Raw genomic sequence first — 10,168 nt, 5'->3', positions numbered from 1 at the left:
ATTCGAATGAACTTTGAATCCAGCCCTTGGTTACCTGAGACTGATTAAAGTGTGATTAAGGTCCACATACATATGTTTCACTGTATTATTTGGGTGATGAAACATTATTCATGATTACTACTGAGAATAACTGATTTCCTTTAAATAGAATTATAATGGGACTTCAGCAACAGTTTGCAACATTATTTAGGGAGGAGGGATAGCTCAGTGGTTTGAGCATTGGCCTGCTAAACCTAGGGTTCAGTCCTTGAGGGGGCCACTTAGGGATCTGGGGCAAAATCAGTACTTGGTCCTACTAGTGAAGGCAGGGGGTTGGACTCCTTAACCTTTCAAGGTCCCTTCCAGTTCTAGGAGATAGGATATCTCCACTAATTTAACATGGACAGAAAACTTGATTCATATCCTCAGAGTTTTGTTGGAGAAAGGAATAATGAGCATGTGGCCAAAGTCTTCAGCGGGTGAAGGTAATATGTAAAGAGGACTTACCAAATGTTATTAGTGTCTCCAACCTAAAACAGAACAAGACAGTGAAATCAAGGCAGGGGAACAGGCTGCAGGAAATAATTTGAGGTGAAGACTCTTTAAAGGTTACAGTCAAATGGCAATATCCGGCTGCTCCCTACTTGTAACGAAAACAAAACAACAAAAAGTCAAAAGGAAATTGTTCTCACGCTGGAATTCCATATACTTTTTCTGTGCCTCAGTCCTGCCAGAAAAAAAAGGCACATTATGCAAATATAACTACCTCAGTTGATCTTATTTTCAGTGGTGAATCACATATCAGATGTAAATAGGGTGACCTTGAACATTCAACAGGGTTCAGAGATGAATATTCATGCACATCCCCATTGGTGTATTTGTAAGTCTATCATGAGTCTGCATTATAGCTCTCCTGAATGAAAAATGTAAAAAATAAAATAAAAAAAAAATCTCATTAGGACTGTGTGCTGCAAAGTGCTGCAAATTAGTGGTATCATTTTCACCTAACGTTTGTGCATATATGCAATAAAATGTATGGGAAATATACAGAAAACCCCTTTTCTACATTTTTCTCCAAGAGATAGCAGAAAAGGATTTTGGTTTTTTTTAAAACTTAAATCATAATTGTAAACAACATTTCCTGTCTACTTTATTTGTTTTGTAAATTATTTCCACTTTAAACTGTAACTAGTTACAATTTAATGTTCTCCAAACGATCACTCTAGCTACACACCATCCCAAGAGCCTAACTAAAAATTTTTAGTTCTTATTCATGAAAAAGAATTCAGCTGGGTTAACAGATTGTAATGTGACAACAATATTAAATTAGACTACAAGGTATATAGCAGTAAATTTTTCTACCATAGGGTAATATCATGTACTGAACTAATTCAAGTTAGAGAATGGATTCTATTGTAAAGCTATGTTATAACTCTATTGCAATGCACAAATCCAAATTAAATGTGGACTAAAAAATCCAAACACTGTTTGGTAATGAAAATATCTTTACATGGCGGATCACTGAGCTGTAGAACTGTAATGTCATTCCCAGAAGTACTGCTTGCAGACTAGTACAGTACTTCTAAAAATAGTATCAAACCCTTGTGGCATCCACCACTGTTGAAAAGAGATTAATTGTACAAACATATCCAGTCACGGTTCTTTAAACACCTGTCCAGGTTCACAGCCACTAGAATGCTTTTACAATCTGTTTATCCCTCTTCAGTTCTAAATGTAAATATAAACATGACTGTTCTTAATTAAATACTTTCTAAATATGTCTAGTATAAAATAATAAAAATCTATCAGTCTAGCTAAGAATGTGTTCTGACTTCTTCTATTCTTCCAAAAATGTAAAACTGACTCCAATATTTGTTTTAGTAATATGACGTAACAGGGTCTCAATCCAGCCCCCTTAAAGTTGCAGACATGATTTTGCATACACAAATATATGCATATGTCAGGTGAACATTGCACACACACAAAATCGATATATATAGTTAAGAAGATGCTTTTGAAAGGTTGGCCCAGAATATTCCTGAGAATTAGTTTAAATATTCATCTTTGTGGAGGGTTGGCTTACTAGACTACCTACAGTAACTGTAGTTAATCAAAAACAATGGTTCTCAAACTTTTGTATTGGTGACCCCTTTCACATAACAAGCCTCTGAGTGTGACCCCCTCTTATAAATTAAAAACACTTTAAAATATATTTAACACCATTAGAAATGCTGGAGGCAAAGTCGGGTTTGGGGTGGAGGCTGACAGCTCGTGACCCCCCATGTAATGATCTCTTGACCCCCGAGGAGTCCCGAACCCCAGTTTGAGAACCCCCGATTTAAGCCACCCTGCACAGACTGAAATAGGGCTGGCTGGCTTCTCATGCAACTAGTCAAAAATGCCCTTCTCCCTCAAAATATGGAGCTCCACAAAGGGCAAGGCACTCAGGTAGCTGCTTTCCAACTTGTAAAGAAATATGAGACTAGAATAGGAAAGATGGTTTAGTGGAGAGGGCACAGGACTGGAACTCTGGGTTTGACTCCCAGCTCAGCCACAAACTTCCTGTGTGACTTTGGGTGCAATCTAGTTTGTTCCTCAGCTTCCCATATATACCCAACAGGGTGTTTCAAGCATAAGGTCCATTACTGATTATGGTGGCATTCAGATAATGGATAAGGAGGGCTATATCAGTGCCTAGATTACACACTGTATGACTATCACCCCCATCTGTCATCCTTCCCCATAGGAAGAAAACGCTGTACTTATGCTACCATTCTGATCCAGTGAAGAATCGCCTGGTTTTCAACCACATACCACTCCTCTATATGAGGTTATGAATCCTTCCTGGGCCCCAATCTGTTTAGCGTTATCTATATCCAGCATATCTTTATTGTAATATATAAATAATAGCACCTAATGTTTTTAGGCCAAGAAGTGCTCCCACAATTTTTTCATTTTATACTTAAAGCACAACTCATCAGAATCTGTAGGCAACTCTACTTAAAGCATATAAGAGAACAGCCCTTGACTAACTTCACTTTACATTTTTGTACTAGCAGAGGTGATATATTGTTAGATAGAAGACTATAGTCTGCCTCATTCTAAATCAACATGTGAGAAATATCAAGGTGTCATTTATTATTATAGAGGTCCTTGTATATAAAATGAAACTAGTGAAAAATCTCATTACAAAGTTATCTCCATTGAATTTGATCTCTCATACATTAAACAAAGATGTTTTCAATACCTAAACTTCAAAAAAGACTAATCAAAATATTGGTACAAGTTGTTCATTTTGGAAATAAAGTTTGAGTGATGATAAAGTCCTGCAACAGATCTCAGCAGTAAATCAGATAGCTATTTGCTATCTTTTGCAACTTGTTACTTTGATGGTGTATGTTTATTACATACAACATAAAAGTACCTTGCACACAAAAAATGTAAAATTGATGATGCAAACCTACATATTTTAAACTTAAGCTTAGCCTTATCTAGTACACTTACAGTAGGTACTGAAAACAGTCTTTCCAAAGTCAGAGAAGAATCAGTTAACTTCAAATCAACATGAATGAGTTCTTAGTACTAGTTTAGAGTACCATACAGAATATAATGAAACATATCTTATTAATAGTTTTCTATTCAATATGTTGTTGAAAAGATAAAAGATTTCAATATTTTTAGCAAAACCACAGAGGCCTTTACCTTCTCCTTGACCAGACTATTAATGCTGAATATTAAACAACTGTTGAGAGCAATGGAAACATAATGTATATTTTCAACATTGACTTAAAAGATGTACGCTTAAATAACCAAGGCATCTGCATCATCAATAACAGTTCTGCATTTGTCAGTTACACTGCTGACAAACCATGGTTCAAGCCTGAGTTGTGCAAACCTTGAACATTTTTATTTGGAGAGGTTTTGTGCCATTTTTTTTCCCAGTGTGGGTTCATTTGGTTACAGCCTTTGCCTCATTATGTCTTCCTTTTTGGTAGGTGAGAGCTGAATGCGTAATTCTTAGCAAATAAAATTTATCCAATACATTTATCCTATTTCTCGTTACTAAATTTTCTTGACTGATTTCAGTATTCACGTTTAAAATAGGTGTGTGTGTACACAGATAATATGTACACACACATTTAAGGTGAATACTGAATAATGAATATATACTGAATATAATATGCACATACAAACATATATTCTCAGTCAATACACAAACTATATACTTAGTTACAATTGGTCAGCTGGAAGTCACCTTATAGTGTTCCTGCCCCCTGAATATGTAAGCTTTCAAGCACTTCAGGAGCTAATATTTGCATGTGTGAATTTAAAATCTAGTGTCAGTGTATACTTCACTCATGTGACTTTGAAACTTTCTTTCATTAACATTTGTGCAACAAATTACACAAATGATAACACAAAGAGAACACCAAAAGAGGATGATGAAACATGGCCCAAGTGAATTCAGTTAAAAATCCAAATGAATAGTCAGAGCTAATGTACTGCATTATTTGCCCGGCACGAAGTTTTGATAGAGAAGGGTCTGTGCTGCAACATCTTAATCCATACCTACATCTGGATATTAAACATCATCATCCAGGTTTCAGTTTGTCCTATTCTAGAGTCTCTAAGCCACAAAATTCAGATCCAAATCAGGGGTTGGATTTGATATTCTCCCCCCCGCCCCCCCTCCCCCCCCAGAGTTAGAGGGCATTTGGATCTAGGAGAAGGCGGCAATTCAGGCCAATCGCTAGTATCAAAATTCAAATGAATTCAAAAATCTCCAAGGATTCAAAATTTATGAGTCAGCCGCTTCCAAACAAAAAATAATAAAACAAAACAACAACAACAAAACCAAGATATTTTAAAGTGCAAGTTTGGAATTCTTTATGTCTGTCTCCTGGTGCTTGAGTCTTGTGTGTTCACATTTCCAAAAGTTTTGGCAACTATAAATGTAGACATTTAATTAAAAAAAAAAAAAAAAGACAAGCCAAGGTTCTCACAGTTACATGACTCCAAAACACCAAATAATGCTAGACTTGAGCCAAGATAAAATTGTGAGAGTTATTAACACAAACTCAGTGAGAATTGTCACTTTTAAGCAGTTTTAAGTTCAAACTATGACAAAAACACTACGCCTCACATGGTTTCCACACAAAACTCTACATGCATACATTAATCCAAGGCCTGCTAAGACTGGTGCCCTCTCTGGAAGTCTTGTCCTCTCACCAATTGCCAGTTACTTTTGGCAGGTCTTATCTTGACTATCTGGATGTCCCTTGGTCTAGGTAGACAAATGAACAGTTCAGCATAACTCCATCTTGCCATGGAATGGCTACTGCATTATCTTGCAGCATCCTTTTGGCCAGTAGTTTGCTCAGGATGGAATTGCAATACGTTTCCCGAACTTCCAGAAGCACAAGTTAGTAGACTAAACAAGTGGCACAAAATTCTTCAGAAAACTTTTTTCTTCCTAATTATTTGGTTTGAGGCCTACCTCTTTCATAATTTTTGCATTTCATAAAGAGGTTTCATCGGTAAAAAAGACAAATTCAGGCTGTGTACACTTTCAGAGATTTATAAAAAATATGCATGTCAGAGCACAACATTTTTTAAAATTCCAAATTAAGAATTTAACATAATTCTGATTAGTGGAGGAGATGAGCCAAAACTGGAACATTGACTCTTCTAATTCAGGGGCAAGGATGGCTGGGGAGGAAAGGGTTTAGATTCCAATGCCCAGAATCAAACCTGTCCCTACAGTTTTCATTCTGAGACACTTTCAAAATCCAAAAGAAGGGTTCTATTTTCAGGCTCCAGTTCAAAGCCTAGCCTAAACTGCATATAGCTTTGAACACCACTTCCTCCACTCATCACTAGTTACTATCTGAATGGACTTTCTCTCTCTCTAGACAATGGCTGGGCTGTGGGAGTCCCTTCTAAAATGTGACTAGCTAAAAAAAGCACATGAGTCCTGAACGAAAAATGAAATACACTTTCTGGAAAAATGTGTATTGTGTGCCAGTGCTATTCCACTAAATAACATTCTATATGACACTAGCTTAATGTAGGTTGGCTTTTGAGTGGGAAAGCACATAATATCAAATGAAATGTAGTATGTTTTTTTCTCATCATTATGATTTTTCCTCTTCACTTCCTCCACATATGTAATCCTCATTGAATGGAAACTTGAATGGATTTAACCAAGGGGAAAGAATTTGCTCACTTTGCAATCGCCCCCTCCTCACATGGTTCCATTTTTAGTATTTATTCAGAAAGTCTACATATCCAGAAACATCACCCTATCTCTTAATCACATACTAGACTTCTTTGAAAAGAAAAGCTATCAAACAGAAAGGTAGCTTACAAGGATTTAGAAAAATGACCTTAATGGTTAGAGGGGTTACTTTCATTCAGTAATAATACTTGTTTAATAGTTTCTCTTTCAGAAAAGGAAAGGGAGGAAGCCGATGAAGGAAGATTCTATAACATGTTTTTAAATACTTTTGAGCTAGAATGAAGAATAGCTGAAAGGATTCAGATAGCTAAAAGTATGTGTTATCCTTCGATACAGCATGGTTTATTACACAGTAAGGAAAAAGAAAGAAAAGAATGCATACCTAAGAACTACTGTATACATCCTGAAGTGTTGAGGTGGGGGAGCAGGAACAAAACAAATTTTCAACTCTGTTTTTATGGCAATAAGATGGGGAGAAATCTGGGTCTCAACTGAATGAAGGATGTGGATCCTAATTCAACGTAAAAGGTTATGATTATACAAAAACGATAGCACTGAAAGCAATCTCACATACATTTCTGTTTACTAACACTGGTTGTTAGCTTTTTTGGCATAAGGGTATGGAAAATGTAATGTGTTCAGAATAAATAATTAATACAATTAGGGTTGCCTGACACTTTCCATTATAATACTGTATTTCCAGTTACTTATAAATTTGTCAGATTTTTGATTGTTCAGGTAAAACATTTCCTTGCTGGTTTGTTGTAGGTTTGATTTTTTTATGTTTTGTTTTTGTAAGTTTTAGCTAAAATGGTTCCAAGAATAAGATCACAGAAAAAACACATTGTTTCACCCATGTTTAAAAAATAAATTTTATTCTGTTGAGAAGTTGTAGCATCTCCATGCTTTGGATCAGGGACTTGAAATTTGGCATAGAGGGTTCACCTTCGCGTCAGTATATGCCTTTTGCTGGGCCTGTGAAAATTTGCCAACATTTGGCCAAATCAGAAGCCTCCAAAAATCTCAATTCACCAATGCGCAGTAGACACATGTTAAAATTTAGCACTTCAATTCGCTGAAGATTGTCTGCATTGAGCATATGCCATTCTGGAACTGCAGGGCCTGAGCAGGACTTTCCTGCAATTGCTCTTCCCAGTTGCCACGGTGGTGCTAGGCACAGGAACTGAGAGCAGGAAGACTTTCTATCCTGTGCTCTTTTCAGTGCCCATCCTGCTGACACTCAGGCTGCAAGGAGGAGGAGGATATGGGCTGACAGGAATGCAGAGGGATGAGGGGAACGGTGGATGGTAGGAGAGCAGAGAGGGAGGAACTGATGGGGGGACAGCAGAGGGGCTATGGACAGGATCTGGTGGGGACTGTAGACAGGACAGAAGAGTGTATTACCACTGTGGTACACTTCCTTTCAAAACCTGGAATCCTACATTCCTCCACTGCCAGCAAATAGCTGTGAAACCCACTGGAGATGTGTGCACCTCCTCCCCCTTTAATGGCTGGTTCACTGAGGATAACAAGTGGTAGGGGTCTGTGCTGTGGATGTAAAGGTCCAAATCTTGCTGCTGACACAAGTTGCATACCAATACAGTTCCACCATGGAATTTCTATTTTTAGTCTGTTTTTTAAAAAACTTAGAAAATTACATTTACGTAAACTGGATGTTAAAAGAACATTATTCAAGTTGCAAGGTCCAGCTCTCAAAAGTTAGGAAATACTGGAATTAAGGTTGACTGTGCAATCTTAATTGGCCCCCTTTGTGCATTTGCATTATAATACCTTCTTGAAGTACATTGACTCACACTATTTTTTCCACAGGACCCTTGTCTCATTCAGTGCACAGGATTGGCAATGCTTTGGGAACAAATGAAGCTATTATCCATAGCAGTGGTTTTCAACCTTTTTTTCTCGTGACCCAATTGAAGAAAACTGTTGATGTCCATGATCCAACATAATTACCGTATATCTTTTGACTAGAGTTTTCATAACATCTTAATAATGCAATACATTCCAGCCTAATCCATTTTACATAACACTAGAAAAAGCCATTACTTTTAAACAAAACACTATAAAGGCGATCAGGTTGAGTTTCACTTACTTAATGTGACTAGTGGGCCTGTTTGTTCATCATGATCTCGTTCCAATCAGAATCACAGGATGAAAGGGCTACCCGCATATCAGATCCACTGTTCAGTCGGTTCCCTTCTTTGGTTTTCAGTCTTGTCATAGTTGAAAATCCCACTTCACACATGTAGGTTGTTGTGAAAGGCAGCAACAAGAGCACACTTACTTTACTTAGCAGTGGATTTTCTTTGGAAATGATGACAAGTTTATTGACTTGTGCCGTGTTTTCAGAGTGTTATCACAGGTGAGATGCAGCAGTTCATTCTCTTGCTAAGGTGTCAGATTTAGCTCCATTGTTGACTCAGTTTTTGAAAGCAAAAGGATCTTTCACCCAGCATTTTTCATTCAAATATTCAAAGTCCTTTATTGGGAAATTGCAACTAAAACTATCAGATGGAGCAGCGAGATGCAACTGTATAATAGTTTTCATTTCATTCACTTTTTCCTCACTGGTGGTGTTCTCCTCAATGCATTGTAACAGTGTTGGGAACATGTAGTAGCTGGGCTGATTACTTTTCAGACGTGCTTGCCACAGTGCCAATGACTTTTAATTACACAATGTCGAAACCAATCATTGCATCTTCTTTGTAACTTTAGTAAGTTTAGTTCATTTAAAAATCGAGAAAATGTCAGCAAGATATGACAACTTTATTAACCAACTGTCATCATCAAACAAAGTTGCCAGGTTAGACACTTTCACCACCAAAAAAACATGAATCTCTTTCCTGAGTTTGTACACCCTGGGATGCACTCTGTCCCGTGACAGCCACCTTACTTCAGTGTGAAACAGTAAATGCATGTGTTCTGCTCCCATGTCTGAGCATAGCACTTCTAAAAGCCTGCTGTTAAGTGAGCTCCCTTTAATGAAGTTCACGATTTTGATTGCTTCATTCAGTACTGCCATAAGATCAGAAAGAATACTCCTGGACGCCAAAGCTTCGCGGTGAATGAAACGATTCCAAACAATGTCATTGCCAGCTGCCTCGCAGATTTTTTCCAGTCATATTTGCTGCACCGTCACTTGTTATTCCTTTCAGTTATCCCATTCCAGTTTGTATTTTCCAACTATGCAGTCATTCAGTGCGTCAAATATCTGTGCCCCCATTATATTTGTTGGTAGGGTCAGACAACACAGCAAATCCTCCTTAAAATCATCTTGCCATACGTACCTCGCATAAACTAACAGCATTGCGCAATCCAAAATAACAGTACTTTCGTCAAGTTGTATAGCAAAATCCCCGACTGACTGTAACCACACTACAAGTTGAGCTTCCAAATTCTCTGCAATATCATGTATTCGCTGAGACACTGTGTTATCACTGAGAGGAATACCTTTCAATTTTTCAGCAGACTTCTCCACAAAAATTGTCCACACCATATCCACAGATGCTGGAAGAATAACTTTTTCAGCAACTGTCTGGGCCATTTTCGCTTTTGCCACATGATATGAAACCAAATACGATGCCAGTTGTGCTTTATCATTCAAGGTGGTTGACCTGCTGAGAACCTGACCTGATAAGTTAAGTTCCCATTGCTTCCTTAGAAAATAGCCCAATGGTTTATCCATGAGTTCTGTATGTTTTGTTTCTAAATGTCTCCTCAACTTTGACGGTTTTAAACTCTCGTTTGCAAGCACTTTGGTGCAAATAACACATTGGAGCTTTGGTTCTTGGTTTGCTTTAGCACAACTGATGAAGCCATATTTCAAGAATCAATACTGTACTTCCTCGGACATGATTTTTTCTTTTTAGTTGGCTGTTCAGATGAGGTGGAAGCAGCCTGTTCATTTTTACTGCTAGACTTTTCTGTTGTGCA

General features: G+C 37.5%; 1 pseudogene; it reads right to left on the bottom strand.

The window, feature by feature from the left end:
• Positions 1 to 8,327: 8,327 nt before the first annotated feature.
• Positions 8,328 to 9,920, bottom strand: LOC117882093 (annotated as a pseudogene).
• Positions 9,921 to 10,168: the final 248 nt, after the last annotated feature.

This window comes from Trachemys scripta, chromosome 8, assembly GCF_013100865.1.
Source record: "Trachemys scripta elegans isolate TJP31775 chromosome 8, CAS_Tse_1.0, whole genome shotgun sequence".
NCBI lineage: Eukaryota > Metazoa > Chordata > Testudines > Emydidae > Trachemys > Trachemys scripta.
The sequence above is the reverse complement of the archived record's forward strand: the minus strand, read 5'-3'. Positions and strand labels throughout refer to the sequence as shown.